This window comes from Strix aluco, chromosome 10 (genome assembly GCF_031877795.1).
Source record: "Strix aluco isolate bStrAlu1 chromosome 10, bStrAlu1.hap1, whole genome shotgun sequence".
In the NCBI taxonomy this organism is placed as follows: Eukaryota; Metazoa; Chordata; class Aves; order Strigiformes; family Strigidae; genus Strix; species Strix aluco.
In genome coordinates, this window is record NC_133940.1 from 26,485,369 (window position 1) to 26,506,903 (window position 21,535).

Consider the following 21,535-nt stretch of genomic DNA (forward strand, 5'->3'; position numbering starts at 1 on the left):
CGATAGAGTTTTATATAAGATGGATTCTCTAGATTACATATCTCTAGGAAAAAATGATCACTTCCTGCAGCCATATTTCAGAGTTTAAAATGTACCCTGGGTTAATGTCAAAGTTATCTGAAACCATACAAAAAAATTAACATAAAGAATATAGTTCTTCTCTACTATAAATCCACTGACTTCAGTGAAGACAGTGTGAAGTTACACCAGGAATAAATTTTACTCATAGAAGATGAACTATGTGTTGCTTTAACTAGGACTGCAAGTGTTTTTCTGAACAGAGAATACTGAAATATTTTCATACTAATGGAAACAGGATCTGTTTTTAGTCTGCTCGCTAATATTGCCAACATGTTTACAGTCTTCCAAACAGCTCCAAATAAGAGGGCACGCTCAAACCTGTGAATCACTGCGGCAATCTTCAAAGCATAGATACAAGAAGAAAGCACCTTGAGGAAGTGCCTGTCAAATAGGCTTCTACCCAGACAAGGAAAAGGATGCTTTCACACAGACTTGTACCACCAGAACTAGTCACAGCTCCCTCTCTGCAGAAGAGTAAACTTCATGAGGATACAGATACTTGGGTAAGGCTTAACTTTTAGCTGCTGGAAAACCGAGAGGATTGGTAATATAGATGCCTCATCTGCATAATTTATCTCTTCAGTTTGCTGTCATCAGTTTGGTAAATGGAAAAACTGCAGAAAGATCCTTTGTTATCATTTTTCTACACAGAATTCCTCTGGGAATAACTATAAAGTTCTGCTAAATTCAGAATTGACTGGCCAGCCTAACTAAGTTAAAGAGAAACAGGAAAATACCTTGCAGCAAGTTTATTTGAGTCTCACATATAACTTGTTACCTTCAGAGGGGATCCTGTTGCACTGGGCAGACAATTCTATGCTCAGTTTTAATTCAGTTTCCAAAACATAGGGCTTATAGTATCAACTGTCACAGGGTCAACACAAGAATTTCTGAAGGCCAAACTGGACAATCTCTTCCCAAAATATGTTCCAGCTTAACAGAAATTGTCAGTGTGATGCCAAAATTATTATACATGGATCAATGGCTTGTATTATGTAGGTATGCAGATCAGACTACATTTTCATAACTCTTCTTTTTGGCCCTAAAATCTTCGCATTTATGAATTCTAAAATTTGAGCAGCTGCTAACTCTAGCTTCTTTTAAGAAAACAAAATATTAGAATATTTATTGCTATTATGTTTCATTTCCTGTCAATATATCCATATTCATTTCTATACAATATAATTTATAGCTGCGTTTCCCCTTCTAGTAAATAAATGGAAAATATTTATTTGATAGAAACAGAAAAAGTGTTCAATATACTTCCTCTGTAAGAATCATATAACCACTTATAAGCAATAAACCATCTGCTTCTCACTACATTAGGTAAACCATACTACTTTGGAAAAAAACAATAATAACGGGAAACTTGACAACAGTAATAAAACTTCCAAGCTATTGATATCAGAGTCCCTTGTTATTCATTATTTGCTGGCTGGAAAGTAGGCTCTGAAACAAAATTGCCTGTTGATTTTCCTAATGCATTCAGGGAACTTGGTCTGTATATTCTGTGTAACGTTTATTATTTGAAGGAAGCGGCCCAGCAACATTGCAAGTGGGACTTGTTTTGCCATTGAGGGACACTCGTGCTGGAGGTAGAGGAGAGACAAGCTCAAGTTCAAGCGTACAGGAGAGCACTGGGGTGCCATTTAGGCAGTGATGGGGAGAAAAGACATTGTTTCTTTTGTGCTTCATCATCATCATCATCTTCTCCTCCGTCATCCCATGGTAAAATTTGCCTTATGGAAATATTTGAACAGGGGCTTAAATATTAAAAGAGTAATTTTGCCCTGCAAAGATATCTGATGAGGTCACTCAGGATGTGCTGGCAAGGAGAATGTCAGATTCATAAAATTATAACAATTATTATTATGCCGTCTTCATTTTTCTGAGTGATTTTTGGTCCAAGCTTGTCTTTCATGTTGCCAAGTGACTGATGACAGGCAAAGCTTTTTGTGAAGGCATTCTCAAGATGGCTTTTTCTTTATCTTAGCATCTCTGCAAAGCCCTGCTATTATTAGGTCTTTCTAATGCCTTGGTTAAGACTTCAGAGATTATGCTCCTACTTTATACTCCAGTAGCCTCTTCATTCACGATGTTTAGTTAGACTAAATATTTGCTTGGAGGACTGGCTGTGCCATGACTACAGAGATATTCCCAGCGCGTGACTAGAGCCAAATTTTTTGTTGCCTAAATATTGTGAACAGAAAAAGAGATATAATAATCTGAACGCTAGAAAAAGAAAATTCATGTAGGCTGCTAATACCTGCCAGACTCACCCAACATCAAAACATTTGCTGCAGCCTTCACCATGTTTACTTCAGAGAATTTAATATGTGAAGCTTCCTATACTGCCCTTGATAAGTCTGTGAATGACTGGTGGATGACACGTCGGGTTTAAATGCAGAGCTGGAAGATTTGCATCCTCTCTGTAGTAATACACCAACACAAGTAAAACTAATAAAAAAGGAGGATGCAGAATAAAAAGGTCTCTTCCCTTCAGTCTGTCTCCCCAAATTAACTTGCTTTGATGTTAAAAGACACCAAGAAGATGATGATGATATGTCCTGTCGTGGTTTCCACTACATCCCAGCAGCATGCTCTTTGCTCTTAACCAGGAGCTTTTGAATTAGCATCCAGCTTTCCTCAGATTAATTTGTCAGGACTCTTCCTTTGCTCTTTCCATTCCACACAGCTCTGCTCTCTTACATGCAACGGTAGCTTTATTTTTAAAGAGCTTGGGAAGCAAACAACATCATGTTTTCCTTTTCTCTTAAAAATGCACTTGGACAACCTGAAACCATTTTAGATGGTGACAATACGTGCTCTGATCAAGCAGAGGTAGGTATAAACTAATTACCAAGAACTGGAAAGCTCCGTAGCAGTGTTTCAGAGTCAGCTTTCATTTCTCTCTCACTCTCCTGTAGTCACAAATTGCATGAGCTCAGCTCCAAAATAAAGACTTGCCGTCCAGAAGCCTTGTTTACAGCAATAGGTGTCAGAACCCCCCTGCCATCTGCAGCTCCTCCTACCGACCCGCGGCATTTCCTCCCTTCTGCCGGGTGTCTCGACAGCTCTGCAGCCAGACGTCGTCCTTTTGTTCCCTGTGAGAGGAGGACAGTCTCAGCAGCATGTTCTTCAGCCAGCAAAGACCATCTACAGCCCTGCCATTGAAATCTGGGAATAGTCTTTTCATCTTTCATTGTTTCAGGGGTCTTCAACAGATACAGCAATTCTTTAAATACTCTCTGATTTCTGATGATAGCCAAACTACTGAGTGTTTCCTTAGCGCCCATGTCCTCCAAGTCCTTGTAACAGCTATTTTCAGGGCACCATGAGGAGCCCATCTTCTCTTTTGCAGACTCTTCAGGGTGAGAGAAACCTGCATTTTTAGCTCTTCTTTTCATGGGGCTTGTTTTGCCCATGAGAAAGATTAGAAATGCTCCCTAATGGCTGCAAGTATCAAAATACCCAATCCTAAAAAAAGGAGCCAAGACTCTTTTAATACAGATATGACCAAGCCTTGCCCCTGGACTCCCACTACATGTCCATCAGCAATTCCCCATGTCACTGAGTTTTACTATTTTTGTTCCTCAAGCTTCTGTTAGTTTCCCAGTCGAATTCAGTCCACCAGCTGCAGGACAAAGGTTTTCTCTGAAGGAAAATATCTCCTGCAGTTCAAGTTGTTGTGTTTTGGGTTTTTTTTAAGTTCAGTGCAGTAGCAGCAGCAGCAATTTTTGGCTACAAAACCTCTCGGTAGGTGGTTAGCACTGTGAGCCAGTGCTGTGAAAAGGTGAGACAGACAAGAAGCCTGTTAAGAACTTGACCCTTATTTCACGGTCCCTGTAGACAAGGCCCTGTGCCTTCTGTCTGGAAGAGCTCAATGATTTTAGTGACTATTTCACTCTATTTTCAGACTGGATTCAGCTTCCAGTCCTCATGCCTTCTTGGGTCTGCTTTGTATTATTAGGGAGATTAAAATAAAGCATCATAAATGTAGCTCAAAAACTTCTCCCTGGGTTTAGCTGAGACCAGGGCTCCCACTGCTTGACTCAGCTCATATTCCACCTCCTCGCTGACTTTGAACTCAGTGACAATTCCCTCTTTTATTTGGGACGGGTGATGTGAGTCTGGAGACGGTGCTGCAAGCAGCAGAGAGGAGTAAGAGGTGCCAGCTGAAGGCATCATTGCTCTCACCTACAGCACCAACCTCAAGTTTAAATAAAAATCTTAGCTGTATATTCCAATATTCTCTCCCTCTTCATCTTAGTTCCTCCAAGGCTAATCTCAGGAGAATAACTTTTCATCATACAGGCTACCCATTTAACATTTTCTTAACTCTTTGGTGAAGGGGAGTAACTGTGCAGCTGTCTTAAATTAATTTGAAAGAGTTAGAAAAAATATTAATCTATCTTAAAACTACTAATACTAGTTCTATCTATTATTTATGAATTCATTTTGCATTCTAAACTAAACCACACACCATTACTTATGTTTAATGCTGCCTGCACGTTTTACTGAAGTGTCACACTCACCACATTTCTGCATCATATCTTCTTAATAAATGTCTACAGTTTTACAACCGTGTATCTAAGAAAGTTCTTACACCTTTTGTATAGCTCACCAATTTTGTTGTATTGCTGCTTTCTCACACTACATCATCATGAAACTTAGCAGAACATTTTTCATGTAAATTGAATGTTCTCCCCATATATACAGATATTTATAATCTAGGGGAAAAGCTGTTTTAGTGGTTTTTTACAGCACAATTCATTTTCATGAATTTATTTGCAGAGAATGCTAGGATTAAAAATAGTTTAGACTGAAAACTTTGTTGAAAGCTTTTTCCCCTAAAATGCTAAATTACATGATTTCACACTTAAACAAAAACCTGTATCATTTTGAGCTCTGAAAAAATGACAGAAAAAAAGATTAACTTTGAAATATATTAATTTATTGCAAATAGCCATGTAAACTGGATGCTAATACATCTTTGATGAACTTTCCTGTTAGGGTATTATTCTGGTTAGAATTCTAATATACATAATAGAATGTAAAAGTTAATTCTTTTGCTGTTAAAATACCACTGGCATCAAAACTTTTCAGGAACTGTGACTCATGTTTTTCCTATCTTTCCAGTTTTGACCTCAAGAAAGAGGGATCCTTTGGTGATTTTACAACTTCCTAGTTTCCCATTTGCTATACTTTCATCTCCATAGGCACAGAGTTTCTTTGCAAATCTTGCTTTATTGAAGTGCTTTATTTAAGTTAACTGGAGGATATTCATCCTGGGCTTCTTTCACATTCATTCAAATGCTTAAATAAATTTTCTGCAAAGAGTTATCAGGGACAGTTTTTAGAAATAAAATATAAATCCTTTGTCTTAACTCCAAATCTCCAAATAAAACATAATTAAAATGTCCAAAAAGAACTCTTCAGATTAAAAATTTAATTTCAAAGCAGTATACATGCAAAAGTAAGGTGTTTTTCTGGACAGGCTCCTTGGCAATACTTCAGTCCATGGTCTCAATAGCTGAAGTCACCCTGTCACAAAAAGAAAAAAAAAAAAAAAAAGTATTTGAGATCTAGTAGTTGGAGTTGCCTAATGAAAAGGAAAACTTTATATGGCAATTAATTTTGTCAGTGCAATTATTTTTGTAATTGCACTGTATATTATCTATGTATTTTATCTAAATGCTGTCCAAGTATTTTAAATAGATAATTTGGGAGCTGGAAACACAGTTTTCTATCTAAATTCTTTAAACCTTTGTTGTAAGCCGGGGATACAAGTGTGAGTGGCTAATGAGGACATTTTCAACAAGGACAGCTAGGCAAAGATATTTGAATATTTTGGCTTTGGACATTTACCCAGCTGGCGCGGTGCTGTAGGATGCAGTGTCTGCCTTGAAGGATCTGAAAAGGCCACTGGCTGGCCACCCAGCTGGTGCCTGGTTTTCCAGGCACACGATCTGACTTTAATCTAGTGTTTTGCCAGGATTTGTCATAGAAAAGATTTCAAAAATAGAGTACTGTATCCTGGTTAAATGACATTTTCTAAAAATATCAAACCAAGCTTATTTTCCAAAGACTTTCTCATCTTCACTCTTACTATGCCAGCACAAGGAAGCTACATTCTCCTGTTATTTAAATGAATAAGCCATTTGGTTCTACTCCTTCATTTAAGAATAATCTGAAACTTTTCAACACATATATTTGAACATAAATACATTTTGTAAGTACAAAATGAGATTGTAAGTACTTGTATGCACAAGTAGTCTGGCTTATAAGAACAGTCTTGTGATATCTTCCCTAAACTGAAGGGGTCTTTTGGCAACCAGCAATGATCCCATCATATTGTTAACTGAGAGAAGAATTTTGCTTTTTTATACCAAATCCAGATTTGTATTGTTGATTAGATTTGGATAGCTCACTGCTTGCATAGGCTGTGACCCTGTTTGTTGAGATAGCATTCTCAAATTCTTACATTTATCACAAACGTATGAATTTGACAGTAAAATGTTCCCCAGGCAAATAATTTTTTTATGCAGAAAATAAGCATTCCTCCTTGTACAATTTTAGCAGTATCAAGTTAATAGCTTTAAAATATAACTGGATTTTAATCTCAATTTCCATGCACTGCTTTGCCAGTGTAGCACCTAGAAAGTGATGCAAAACCAGGGCAAGCTTTCATGGCCTCACACCAGCTTACTCAGTGCCTGAGTTTAGTAAGTCTGAGAGTTTGGCACTTCAGTAACCGAGAGAAAAGTTTTAACAAGAGCACAAGGCTCAATATTTAAGAAGACTATATCTGCAGCATACAGATGTGACAGGGAGAGGGCTGACAGAAAACAATATAGAATTAAATTTCCATTTTCTGGAACCTAGATCCTCACCTTTTATGGGCCTGTTGTGCCAGTCTTGTGATTAAAAAACAGTAACTACTATTTGAGTATTCCTTCCTACTCAGTTGCGTCCCTTCTCTAACCGTCATTTCAGCTGGAACACTTTTCCTAGTTGGCTTAGGAAAATAATACAATTCTGTATTAAAAATTATCATAGTGAAGTTACATTTCTGTCCATGAAGAATTTTGCTGCTTGGTATGAAAAATCCTTTGGGCTCATAACTTCCCCTTTTCTTCCTACAGATGTAAAAATGATGGGCTGTATCAATCAGAATGTATTCACGTATTAATACCACTTAAGCAAAGCATAAGGGCCTGGTTTGACTTGGAAAGTGGTTATGCTAATTAGCTTAAATTTGCAAGAATTTGACTCAAAAGCAACAACTTGACATTTAGTTTGAAAGGTCTAAATGTTTCTGTAGAGTTCAGATAACAATATTGCTGGTAAGACATTCTTTTTTTTTGCTTTCCCAAATGACTCTACAAATACAAAAAAGTTCATTTGCAACTGTTTACCTAAAATAAAATGACTTACATGAAGGCCTATCAGTGCAGCTGACACAGATCCCGATTAAGTCGAATCCCTGGCAATATAGAGTCTGCCACAGAAGTTGGGCTGTTTGCTTTTTTGGAATCCTCCCTGGCTTTAGATGCTTTCAAATCTTTTCTAATCCTTGCTGAAGGGCATCGCTAATTAACCTGGGAATGGTGCTGTGCTACTGCTTTTGCAAACTACAGTGACATACCTGCACAGTATCGAACCGTGTCTGTAGATGTATCAAGTAGCTCAGGGAAAAATATGTTTGCGGTATGGCACAAAGCCACCTTTCTCTCCCCCTTTTTAAGACATACAAAGGATATCTCTCCTACTGCAAAGCATCAGAGACACGCCGTTTGCTGGGCTGCACCTACGACATCTGATTGATGACAAAAATTATTAATTTATTTATTTGCCATGCTTTATAGTTCCACAGCACGTTAGTTCTTCAAGACATTCATCGCCCTGTTCCATTGCCCTGTTTTCCCTTAGCAAACAAAGTGATACTTGGCATCTCCTTTGTAGTCCGGGCTTCATGTTGCTGTTAAAAAACTGTGCTTTGAAGTACTGCTTCCTCTGAAATTGTACAAGTATGATATGGTGTTGACCACTGCTTCACTCGCCATTTTTTCAATTCCCAGAGTTAGGAATGGATTAGTTAATGGAGCTTAAGCTCCGGGGCTTGCAGCACAGTGCACCCTTTCATTAGCTGCGAATCCAAGATAAACACAGTGATTTAGGTCCACTAAGCAAATCCATCAGCTGCATCGCATGACAGGTTGCTGCTGCTTTTGCCTTTGGATCTTTATTGAAATAGACTGTTAACAGCTACTATTTTTTTTTTCAATATTATGTCAAAAAGCTTGTTTTAATATGATGTGTTAGGTCACAGTGGAGGCGGCAGCTCCCAGGGGCCAGGAGTAATGGGTGCTCCCCACGGGGCAGGGTCTCCCAACCAGGACTGAGGTGCTCTGGGGGGGCTGGCAGGGGGTCCTGGGCTACGGGGTTGGGAGAAGAAAGACATCAGAAAGAACAAAATGACAGTATGTCAAAATTGTTAATTTAAAGGACAACTGAGTAATTCCAGGTGAGCTAATCAGCTCTATCCATCTATCCATATATGTACTCAAATAACCCAAGTTGTTGGGTCACACATTTGTTTGAATTTTCTATTGGTATTTTTAGAGGAAACCAAGAGACAAGCTGATTAAGCAGAGCAGATCCTAAGTGTTGGTGGTGCAGACCTTACTCTGACGCAAAACTGTTGCATTTGAACATATGCTGGAAGGGCAGCACGCTCCAAACGACGGGTCTCAGTTGCATCTCAGAGAGTGGCCTGAGCACGCGCGTCACTGGCTGTGCCACCAGCGAGAAGGCAGTTTACACACTGTTCTCCACATATTACCATCAGTATGTGCTGGTGTGGTTTTGCAGTTTGGGATTTATTTAGGAAAAGTCCATTTTCAGAACAAAATACATGGTAAATAAGACTCCATTTAATGAAATGCAGAGTTGCCCTGGTTTTATTCACCGCAGAATAAAAGTGCACAACTTCCACCTTTGCTGACACTGACATATCCACTGATGTGATGCTGCTTGCTTTTACTCATAGTCATTTCAAATAACATAAAATATTCTCCTAAACTATATCTGAGAATAAAAAGAAAATATTAATGAGCTTATTGAAACATGAAGCCTTAAATAGAGCCTTGTTTTAAAGTTTACCAGTGCTTTTCTGATCTTTAATTCTATTACTATACAGAAAAAAAATAAGGTGGAATGAGAATGAGTGATGAAGAATTGTATTGGATGAAGCAACAGGATTCTAAGACAGAAGACTTCACGGACAAAAGGAATCAAAATGTCCATGTGAGTGTAAAATATATTATGATTTTATAATGAAATGTATGAAATATATAATGAAATACAGATTTTTCACTGGAAAAGACAGAGATCAAAATCAGTTATTGATACTGATGAACACTGAGGATTAACAGTAATTAAGGTTTCATAGCTGGAAATTCCCTGGTCAGCAATACATTGATACTGTCAGGAAACTCATATTCCCACAGGTCATTTTTGGTACATTAAAACATGACAAACACAGTATTTCTATCATCTAAAATACTGATTGCTTGAATTACAAATGAGTGGATCACCCTATATGTGAGTTACTCCTGTTCTGTAACGCAGAACATCTATTGTCAGCCATTGTCAGGAACAGGATATTAGGCTAAAAAGGCTTTTGATATGATCCAGCAGACTTGTCCTCTATTCCTGTATTCTTATCTTGCTTTAAAAAGGAGACAAGTCTATTTCTGCACCAAATGCTGCTTTCAAGTGCATCACCACAGCAGCGTTGCCTTATGATAACAAGCATGGGTGACAGCGGCTAGGCCTGTATCTAAAAAAGATTTGGCATCCTGTCTTAACTCAAAGGAGATAAAAGGGAATTTTCTAGATATGGTTGTTCAAGAAGAAGCATCTATTAGGAACCCAAGAGTACAAACTATATTGCCAGTAGATAGATGCAGCGATTGGGAAAAGTATATAACCTTCCTCTCCTCTTAAACTTCCCTTTAATGTTACATCATTCCATTGTATCTGGACTGAGATTAAACAAGAGTATGTATGGAGGAAGTAAAACAAGTGGAAACAATAATGTAGTCCTACTCCAAGTAGGACTTCATTTAAAGAAATTATTTAAACAAATAGTGATTAATACAAAAGCTCCTGCAAAGCTTTGAGATTACTATCTTCTTTCATGAAACAAGTACTTTGCATTTAAACAAATTCCTCTGTATGTAGATAAAATAAAATGACAGGGTTAGTATAGAGGGAAAATTATTTGGCATCAAACCATCAATACTTCAATTTTATTGTTATCTCAAAGACAGAGATGGAAGATTACTTTGTAAACATATTTCTTAATAGGATAATTTTCTAATGAGTGATACCAGTTTGTGATAAGATTTAATCTTACACAGTCTTTTTGCAAAATATATGTGATGCTATGGGATCGGACAACGTAGGATATTTTATCTACAAAAGACAATGGCTCTCTCCCAAGGAGGACACTTCAACTCACATACTTGGTCTCACCAAACCTCAGGAGTCATGCTGTTCTTTTAGAAATAGTCACAAGAAAATAATTTTTGTGAAATAGTTAAGGATGAAAAAGTGTTTTATTGTAGACCAGAAAAAAAAACCAAACCCCAAAGCTTTGCTATTCTCACATAAAAAAAAAAAAAATAGTACACTGAGGAACTGACAGTTTAGGAATGCAGCTGATTTTCCACTGCCAAAAATGTCAAGAGGCATATCAGTGTGACCTACAGCCAGCCTTTTGAAGATGGCAGATGGTGGAGTTAATTGTGATACGGAATGAAAGGTGAGGAAGAATTTAAACGCTTTGATTTTACAGCCTAAAAATTTTAAGACAGTAGCGCTCTTTCGTAGTGTGGAACAAGTGCTTTGTAGGACAGTTGTGGTGCGACTGCATTCTGAATTACAGGATTATGCAGTAAAGGCTGCAACTCTGCCTTGGCTTGAGCTCTCACTTGTGAACAGGGAAGGGATCTCACCCCTGGACTCGGCACTGCTGAGGCCGCACCTCAATGACTGGGTTCAGTTTTGGGCCCCTCACTCCAAAAAGGCCATTGAATGACTCGAGCGTGTCCAGAGAAGGGCAACGGAGCTGGTGCAGGGTCTGGAGCACAGGTCTGATGGGGAGCGGCTGAGGGAACTGGGGGGGTTTAGTCTGGAGAAGAGGAGGCTGAGGGGAGACCTCATGGCCCTCTACAACTCCCTGACAGGAGGGTGCAGAGAGGGGGGATGAGTCTCTTGAGCCAAGGAACAAGCACCAGGACAAGAGGGAATGGCCTCAAGCTGCGCCAGGGCAGGGTCAGACTGGCTCTTAGGAAGGATTTCTTTGCAGAAGGGGTTGTTGGGCGTTGGAATGGGCTGCCCAGGGCAGGGGGGGAGTCCCCATCCCTGGAGGGGTTGAAGAGTCGGGTTGACCCAGCGCTGAGGGATCTGGTGGAGTTGGGAACGGTCAGTGTGAGGTTCATGGTTGGACTGGAGGAGCTTCAAGGTCTTTTCCAACCTTGATGATTCTGTGATTCTGTGAACTGATAGATGGATTGTCCTGGGTTCATCTGGGATCAAGCTAATTTTCCTTCCTAGTAGCTAGAATAATGCTGTGTTTTGGATTCACTATGGGATTTGATATGAGAATAATGTTGATAATACACTGATGATTTTAGCTGTTGCTGAGAAATAAAGGACTTTTCAACTTCCCATGTCCTGCCCATATGCAGGTTTACAAGAAGCTGGGAGGGAGCATGGCCAGAGCAACAGACCCAAATTGTCCAGTGGAATATTCCATACCGTGTAATGTCACACTCAGTATATAGATGAGAGTTGGCTGGGAAACTGGCTCTCTTGCTTCCGGGATTGCAGTTTTGGGATCCTCTCTTCTCTGGGAGCGCTAGCCAGGAACGGGCTGGACATCGGTCGGCAGGTGGTGAGCAATCGCATTGTACATTGCCCATTTGCCTTTTCTATTATTATTATTACCATTATTATTATCATTATTACTATTATTTTAATTATTCGGTTGTTTTTATCTCAACCTATAAGTGTCCTTACCTTCACTCCTCCAATTCTCTCCCCCATGCCTCAGTCTGGGGAGGGCGAGCAAGCAGCTGTGTGGTGTCTGGCTGCCAGCCGGGTTTAAACCATGACATGGATCAATCAAGCATGGATGGAAACTGTCTCATGGATTTCCTTAGCTCCTTAGATTTGGTAGTGCCAGAACTGGCATTTTAGCTGATCTTGTACTTTTGGAAACACAGGAAGGTCCTGTGAGGGCTATGGGTTTAGCAAGAGGTCCAAAGGGCTCATAGTGGGATTTATACTGTTTTAGTAGTCCAATGCTGTCCCTTCAGGAAGTGCTTATGGTAAACAGGGTTACCATTTGCTCTTCCACTTCAAAGAATTTCCTCTAAATCCTTCAGATTTTCACTCTTCTTCAACATGAATGTGGAGCTATTGAAGAACGTGAGATGCTTTGTACTGCTCTTTTGTTTGTATACTTGATCTTGCAGCTTTTGTCTTCATCTCTGGTTTTATGATACTGTATCTTTTAGAATTAAACCTACGCTATATTCCATCATTTGACTTCTTTCCCTTTCTATGGCTTACTATGACTGGGGAGAAAAGTTAGCTTCGCTAAATCAAACAAGGTAACAGAACCAGGGAGAAACACTTGAAGAAACTGCTGGATGATGGCTATTTCCTTTATTCCCAAGGATTCAGGACAACCATTGTGCTTATCCTATTTTTAGAGGAAAACCCTCACTTTTCAGGCCCTTTCAGGCCAGTCAGGGATACAGAAAAGAGGTGAGGAGCCAGTGGCAAGGGGGATAGGGCATGAGCTTTAGTGGACATACAATAAAAGTGTGGATCCACAGTTAGAAAAGAAGGAGCAGAGGAATGTGTGCTTGTGGGAGACCTGAGCAAACGGGAAAACCTTCTTAACCTCTGGAGGAGAGATGTCAAACAAAAGGGAAGTGCTGCCTAACCTAATAAATGCTTTGAAGATTTAAAGTCATCATTTTCTCAGTTGCTTTTCCAAAAAATCATGGAAAATAAGATCTGCTTGTGCATCACCTTTAGGTGAATCACCTTGCCAGTTGAATTGGGACCTGTAATGGGATGTTAAATTACCAAAAGAGGGGCCTTATGGGTTTGCCAGACCATTTGTACTGGTACTTGCTATCACAAATAAACGTCTGCATGAGTGAGATGAGAGCTGTACCCATCTTATTTTGTTCCATGCATCTCTAGATTGGATCTGTGATACTTCAAGCAGTAGAAGGAAAATTGGGAGTATGACAATGTAGGAAAACTGAAGTGAAGCAAGTTTCTATAATGTTCTGAAAAGCAACAAAACTCTGAAGAGTTCACTCAAACTGAAAACATACGGCTGCATCCTGGCCAAGAAATGAAGGCATCCAAAGGAAACCAAATAGCTTCAAAAAGATTTACTGGTTATGGGGTATAAGTTTTTATTACTTTAGAAAATAAATACCCCTCCTTTCAGGAAGTCTGTAATACTGAAGTCTGAAACAGTACACTGGTGGGTTCTGTACAACAGCATCACAATCCAGAAGAATATGGGATTAATTTGTAAAGGCTTCGAAGAACAGGTCAACTGCATAGGCAGGGAAAAAAATGATGCATTCCCTCTCCGTTTCTTTGCTTCCTCCCATCTTTACTGGTTTTGTTTTTTATTTTTAAAATATTTTAATTTTTTCTCTATACTAGGATTATTAATGGGTGGAAGATAAATATTCAATAATTATAGTCCGATTTTTTTTTCATTTTTGGTGTATAGCATTTTTATATGTTCCTCAAGTTCATAATTTTCACGGCTCACTGAATGAAAAATTATCAAAGGTAATAAAAATAAAAGGAAACAGCCTTCCTGATTTTCATAAAAATATCCCAAGCAATAAAAAAGTGGAACAAGTCCCTAAAATATATACCCAGCCAGGCTCTTTCCCATTTTTTTTTTCCACAAGCACCAGCTGCTTTTTGCATACTAGCATAAGGAACATATTTGCAGATTCAGTTTATGGGAGCTTTGTTTATGCACTGGGTGAGGATTAACAACTAATTTTAATTAATGTGGCAAAACCAAGTTCAAAGAAGACGGAAAATTTGTAAATCTTGCAAGACCACTAATTCTGGCTGTGAAAAAAAAAAAAGATGCTGCATGGAATTTTCCATATTAACATTTTTACTAAGGTTTACACAGTGTAATTCTTTCTCCATCTCTATTTCACAAGGAACCTCCTGATTTAGCAGATCTTTAGTTACACCCTTGTGCCTCCCAATCTTTACTGTGTCTTTACAATCTTTCCGTAAAACAGACAAATATCACTGCTGCCATTTCAAGTGTTCGTCAAGCAGGAAACCTGTGAAAGAGCAGACAACTAAACCAAAGGACTTGCTTCTCAGAGCAACTTATGTTGGCATCGATATGAAAAGAACGGCACACACATGTTGATGGAAACATGTAGATGAATAACAGGTAACTTGGATTTTGCAAGAATAAATCACGTTAAACCGATCTAACTTTCCTTCATGACAGAATAATGAGCCTTGTGGAGACATGAAGCAGTAAATGTGATATATCTTGACTTCAGCAAGGCTTTTGGCGTGGTCAGATGCAGCGTTCTTGTAGTGAAGCTGAGGAAACAAAGCCACAGAACTGGCTGAGAAACTGCTCAGAGAACTGTTATTATAGTTTCCCAACAAAATGAAAGGAGGAAGTGGGGTTTTGCTGCGGTCAGTCTTGAACCCAAGGTTTAATAAATCTCTTCTGAGGGTTTAACTTATCGAAGATTCAGGATGAATGTTAGCATTCATCCTCCTAATGGGAGGACGGTCAAGCACTAGATTAACTGCAGGCTTTTCAATATTGGATTCTCCCATCCATTTTCCTAAGCAGATGTTTGACACTGTTCTTTTTGGGGCCAAGGGGGCAGATTCAATGACAAGATGAAGTCCTGTTTTGGCTGATGCTACATAACTACATGATTTACTGTTTTACAGCAATGTAATAGGCAAATTACTCATTTGAGATCAGGAAGCATCACACCAAATTGCAACACAAATTGCTGGTGAAACACTCTTGTTCTCCTTTCCACCCTGCTTTCACCCCCCCGCGAGGCCGCTGACTCTGTCAGGTCACCCTCAGGTCTGGCTTAGAGATCGTGTCCTTTAAGGCATCACCAGAAAACAGCACGATGAATCCAGTGAAGCTGTCCTAAGAAAAGTTTCTGTTAAGTGAGTTGGTTTTGCCTCATTGGCTTTCTTAGTGCTTTCTAGATTCAACAGAAAGCCAAGAAATGGAAGTAGCAGCTGTTGCTCTAAACTGTATGGCCAAAATCCCTCAGGTTCATCGCCCGGGGGTCACACACCAGCTCCTCTCTCTGGGACGCTTCTGGGGCGTCATTACAGAGACTTCTCTTACCTGCACGATCTGCGAAAAATCTGAAAATGGTATGAACTGCTGGAAAAGGGAGAGGGTCTGGGGATGGGGGAGGAGAAGAATTGTGTGATTTTACAGGTGTGTTCCTGTCTGTGGAATACGAAATGGGGCTTTTGACCTCTTCCCTATCCCATGTGGGAAGCAGGGAATACCTACGCACAGCGCTTAGAAACCAGCGCACGTATTCCTGAGAAATGCCTTCTCTGCCACATAGAAGCTGTAACCCATACTGAGCTAAGTAACTAACAGTAAGCTCAACTAATTAGTTTAATGAGCTAATATAAAGTAGCTACATCAGAGAGTCTCACTTTGATGCTAATTCCCTCATGTAAGGAGTCCTTTTATGTCCCGGGCTACTGTTTAAACCACTGGACCAATTTGCCAGCCCCTGTTAATTTAAATCTGTTATTAATGAATGAGAAAGCATGTGGATCTGGTTGCAGTAGAAGAATATTTGTTTTATTTCATCCTGCCATAGTTCTTCCCCCAAAGTTTGTCTCATTGAGAGGCAGTACCAGGGAAGGAAGTAAATAGTATGAAGTTCTTTCTGGAGCTTGTCACTCTGCTGCTGCAAACAGCAGCAGCTTTTTTAACCTATACATTCAGTTTACTCTTCTATATTGTAAAGTATGTAGTGTAGAGCGCATCTCTTCTATCCCCCTCCTATCACTAGCATGAATGTATTTTCTCACATTTCCTTCACCTCTTTTTTCTTTTCATATTCTGCTTGCTGGATATAGACTTTTCTGCTTAAGCTCTTAGTCTTACCTTTTATACTGAGACAAGTTTCTGTTACTGCGATCTAGAAATCTTTTATGTGGTCACAAGTCTGCATATTAGTTTCTTTGATAACTTCAATACACAGCTGATGTCTCCTTTAAGAACAATTCTATGATTTTTTGGTATAAACTATAGAAAAAGCATCTGTGAGCCCATTGTTAGTCAGATAAGAGCCCTTGAAATATTACCATCTATTATTCAACATTTTAAAAGAGTTTAATAAACTGTGTTTTATCGAACACCACTGTATCTTTTTCAAAGGATTTTAGAGAGACTGTCTCACCACTTTTTTTTCCCAAGCCCCAGACAATGTGAGAAGAAAACATATCAAATTTCTTTGGAATCTTTCCATAGTGAATTCCAAACCAATATTTTCTATAAAAGTGGTGTAGGGTTTTTATGGTTGCTCTATTTAATTTTTACAAGGTGAATGTTGATGGCGCACAGAGGAAGGGAATATATCTAGGGGAAGAAGCAGCGTAATACAAGATTTAGGGTTTAAAATACATGGACTATCCGTAAGATCCTGTTATTAAATTCAGGGTGTTTACTACTGCATCTAATCCAATACAACTGGGAGCTGCTACCCAAAGGGATCCCCCACCACCATCCTCAGCTCCTTCCTCACGCTGGTTTTCTGCGGTCGATCAAGGAACTGTGTAGCAGCAGGAGAGTTGTAACAACGAGCTGAGCCAGTAGGTAACCAATCCCACCCGGAGAAACAGAGAAACAGCTGGCCCACCTCCTTCATCCTATTCCCTCTGCACCACACAGTTACTGGGTGTGATACAAAGGAAGTATCGTATCAGTATGTCTGGTATATTATCCTAATTTGTGGAAGTGTGCAGAACTCTCAACATCAGCCACAGCAAGATGTACACGACCAGAGGAAAGCTGGCTTGGTCCGCCCTCTGCTTTATAAAGCAGGAAAGCTGAAGTGAAGACTTTACTGAAACAATTCAAGTAATCTAAGATCTTTAGCTCAGATTAAGCTTTATTAATTGATTGATCGACTTTCCAGAGCAGTGAAGCAAATGTAATTGAAATGTGGACAGACCATGAACTACTATTCAGCTATTAAAGGACGCTCTAGAAGGACGTATTCTATTTGTGGATGACCAAACATTCAGCACATCTTGCTGCTGCATGGAAAAGCATGGACAAAACTTTAGGTGGTCGGAAACAGAGTTAAATATGTCAGAAGTCAATGTTAAAATTTTTAAACAATATCTTAGTGTAATTTTAAAATAAACGTACACATTGACGGCTTTTCTCCTCCCTGCCTACAAATAACCAGTAACAATAACAGTCCTGCAGAAGTGTTTACCAATAGTTCTGATTAAAGTCATTGCACAAAATTAATCACCTCTTTTAATATTTTAACATTGTGACTGACAGTGTAAACTATTCAGGATAGGGACATGGCATATCTAGAGGCTTTGTGATTAACACAAGGTCTCAGATCTGATTCAGACTTCTTAGTGCTTCTACAGCTGAGCCAATAAATGACTTTACATGATTTCTATCGCATAATCTGTCAGTACGGATGAGCCGTATCAGACTTCCTGCGTGTTTGTTGACTATATTTCCTTTCGGATGGGAAACCCAGCCCAAAGGAGGGCTGGCGCTGATGCACGTGGTTGTACCGCTGGCTGCTGTGATAACCCAGCGTTAGGAGCACGCGTCAGTGGTGGTGCGGTGCTCGTATAACGGTGAGGTGTCCGGCCTCCATGAGGCCCTGCGCTGCTCACCTGAGAGACTGACATTTCCTTTCTTCCCAGACCAAATGTTATTCACCCCAAGCAATAAAAAGTTTATTTCTTGACGGCCATAACGTTCATGTAATTGAAATCCTGATCTTTCACGGAGCTTTTCAGATTTTGCCAGACACACCTACTCCTCTGCTCAGAGCAGCACAATAAAAAGGTTGTTAAACAGAGTAAATTTTATTTAACTGGTTATTCACTCTTTATTTCTCTCGGAAAACACTGGCATTGCTTTACACGCACACCATAGACACCTCCATGGTGCCCACTGTCACCCACCTACAAGGTGTGGGATGGGCCAACAAACTGGGGGTGCCCCAGGCCCCCAGCTGAGGGAGCTGAGGGCGCTGAGGGTGCTGAGGGAACTGAGGAGGATGAGGGAGCTGAGGAGGATGAGGGAGCAGAGGGAGCTGAGGGAGCAGAGGGAGCTGAGGGAGCAGAGAGAGCTGAGGGTGATGAGGGAGCTGAGGGTGATGAGGGTGATGAGGGAACTGAGGATGATGAGGGCGATGAGGGAGCTGAGGAGGATGAGGGAGCTGAGGGTGCCGAGGGAGCAGCGGGCGCGGGGAGTCTGTCCCCGCCCTGAGAGGCTGCAGGGCAGCGCGGCGCTGCCTCCCGTCGCGGCCCGGGGCGCAGTGTCGGGCGCCGGCGCTGTCTCGGCCCGGGGCGCTGTGCCGGGCGCTCCCCGCAGCGGCCCCTCGGCCCGGCGGCGCTTGCAGCGCGCGCCCCCCCGGGCGAGGGGCGGGGGCGAGCACTGTCCCGGCCGGCGCTGATCTTACGCTCCCATTGGCCGCTGTCTGCGCTGACGTCACGATCATGATGAGAATTAATGATCGGAGGCGCTGATTTCATTGTGTGACGCCGGGACCGACCCAGCCGAAACCGGCTGAATCCGGAGCCCCGAGCCCCCCGCACCAGCCCCGCGCAGCACGGTAAGCCCGGCGCGCTGCGCAGGGGCGGTGGGCGGGCGCGAATCAGTCCCGGGGGCGGGGGGGCGGAGGAGGGGGGGCGCAGCCGGGTCCCCGCCCGGGAGGGGCGCGGCGGGCGGGGAGGAGGAGGAAGAGGAGGGTGGTGGTGATGGTGATGATGATGATGATGATGATGCCCCTGGGCCGGCGGCCTGGCGGTGGGGGAGGGCGGCCGCGCGGGCTCGCGCTCGCAGACCCACCTCGGGCGCGCAGGCGCGCTGCGCCTCCCCCCGGCGGCCCCGCAGCGGCAGGCGTGCGGCACCCGCCGCCGCCGCCGCCGCGGAGGTGCGCATGCGCACGGCCGCTCGCCGCCCCGCGGGGAGCCCTCTGCGCTTGCGCCTGCGCCGCGCCTGCGCACTGCTGTGCGGCCGGGGAGCCCCGCGGGGCGGTGGGCGCGCATGCGCAGGACGGGCGCTGAGCTGCCCGGGGGGACTGCGGGGGTGGGCACGGTGTCACTTCCCGCTTTTTTCTCTTTCCCCGAGCCCTGGGGAGTGCAGGGACAGCTCCCTGATGCGGGGCTGGTGCGATTGAAGGTTTTGGAGGAAGGGCAAGAAGAAAACTGCCTCATGGTGTGAGGCCTGTGGGGTCAGGGGCACACGGACACCCCCACGTGAGCAGGGCTGGAGGTGGCCAGCAGCAGGGGATTGTCAGAGAACACCTCAAACCTTGTTTTCCCTAAGGACTTACACCTCTCAAAGGCCATATCAGCCCAGTTTTGGTGCCAAACACAACCAGTCGTGGTGGCGGTTGAACAGGTCTGTCAAATTTTAGCCCTCAACTTTTCAGAAGGGAACGAGGAGGAAGAAGTGCGGTGGTTGTGCACTCTGTGGCACTACAGGCCTGGGGAGGAGTGACTGGAGAGCTACCAGTCAGAGAGGCACCTGGGGGGGTTGATTGATTGATAATGAGCCAGCAGTGTGCCCGGGTGGCCAAGAAGGCCAATGGTATCCTGGCTTGTATCAGCACTAGCATGGCCAGCAGGGACACAGAAGGGATCTCACCCCTGTACTCGGCACTGGTGAGGCCGCACCTCGATGACTGGGTTCAGTTTTGGGCCCCTCACTCCAAAAAGGCCATTGAATGACTCGAGCATGTCCAGAGAAGGGCAACGGAGCTGGTGCAGGGTCTGGAGCACAGGTCTGATGGGGAGCAGTTGAGGGAACTGGGGGGTTTAGTCTGGAGAAGAGGAGGCTGAGGGGAGACCTCATGGCCCTCCACAACTCCCTGACAGGAGGGTGCAGAGAGGGGGGATGAGTCTCTTGAGCCAAGGAACCAGCGCCAGGACAAGAGGGAATGGCCTCAAGCTGCACCAGGGCAGGGTCAGACTGCCTCTTAGGAAGTATTTCTTTGCAGAAGGGGTTGTTGGGCGTTGGAATGGGCTGCCCAGGGCAGAGGGGGAGTCCCCATCCCTGGAGGGGTTGAAGAGTCGGGTTGACCCAGTGCTGAGGGATCTGGTGGAGTTGGGAACTGTTAATGTTGAGTTGATGGTTGGACTGGATGATCTTCAAGGTCTTTTCCAGCGTAGACAGTTCTGTGATTCTGTTTGGGGGGAATGGTGGTGCCAGGCGAGATCTCACCTCTGGAAGTGCTTGTGTTGCCTGTAGGCTTCCCCTTCTCTGGGGGATAACGGGCAATCCCCAACTCTGTCTCCCTGCATTCAGTTAGCTTAGGGCTTCTGATGTTATAGGTAAGATCGCATGTAACTAACCAAAAGTAGTTCTATATCCTCCAAACTGGAGTCTTGAAGCCCCTCATACCTTCAGAGTAAAACTGCATTTTAGTATTCCTTTCCTTTTTTCTGACATAGGTTTTAGAAATGCTTGCATACGTGCTTAATTTAAAATGTAGCTAATCCAGTTGAAGTTAGAAGTCTCGTTTGCATGAATAAAGTGGGGTGGGATGGGATGGGATGGGATGGGATGCATAAACTTGCAGAGTTGCAGTCATTGGTTATTATGTTACTCAGTTACAGAGGGATGTCTAATTTGTCCCTAATAAAGGGCTGAATTGTATAGGTGGAACTGTAATACAGTGTTACGAAGGCTGTACTTAGTGGAGAGGGAAGCAGTTGTGCTGCGAGTCATGGATATTTAAAAGTAGTTTTACGAGCTGATGTGTATATTACACTTATCCAACCATAAGCATAATCTACTGCCCTTTCAGTTGTGCAGTAGTAACTAGTTTGACCTGTGTAGGAGAGAGGTAGTAACCTACAAATACAGATTATTAAACATCATTGCTTGGTGTACATTCAGTATCTCCACACATGGTGTGTAAGTTGGGGGGTTGTTTTTTTTTCCTTCTATTTGGGGTGTGCAAAAAATTGTGAGCTTTTGGCAGACATAGAAAGTGAATCAAGTGATTGCTGGTACAGTTTCTAAAGCTGTAGTAATAGTGTCCCTACTGCAGACTTGTTTTATTTATGTATACAGTAACTT

General features: G+C 42.3%; 1 protein-coding gene and 1 long non-coding RNA gene across 4 annotated transcripts in view; both read left to right on the top strand.

Moving 5' to 3' along the window:
* The first annotated feature begins 452 nt into the window (after positions 1 to 452).
* Positions 453 to 12,031, top strand: LOC141927759 (uncharacterized). Its single transcript, XR_012624571.1, has 3 exons — positions 453 to 584; positions 9,284 to 9,390; positions 11,841 to 12,031. It is a non-coding gene; the product is annotated as an uncharacterized LOC141927759 (long non-coding RNA).
* A 6,936-nt stretch (positions 12,032 to 18,967) lies between these two features.
* HDX (highly divergent homeobox) overlaps positions 18,968 to 21,535 on the top strand; it is a 54,251-nt gene continuing 51,683 nt past the window's right edge. For 2 of the 3 annotated variants that reach the window (XM_074834807.1, XM_074834809.1), the window contains exon 1: positions 18,968 to 19,061. The gene's annotated coding sequence lies outside the window, so the exon portion shown is untranslated. The remainder of the gene's footprint in view (positions 19,062 to 21,535) is intronic. The other variant, XM_074834810.1, reaches the window with a different exon arrangement.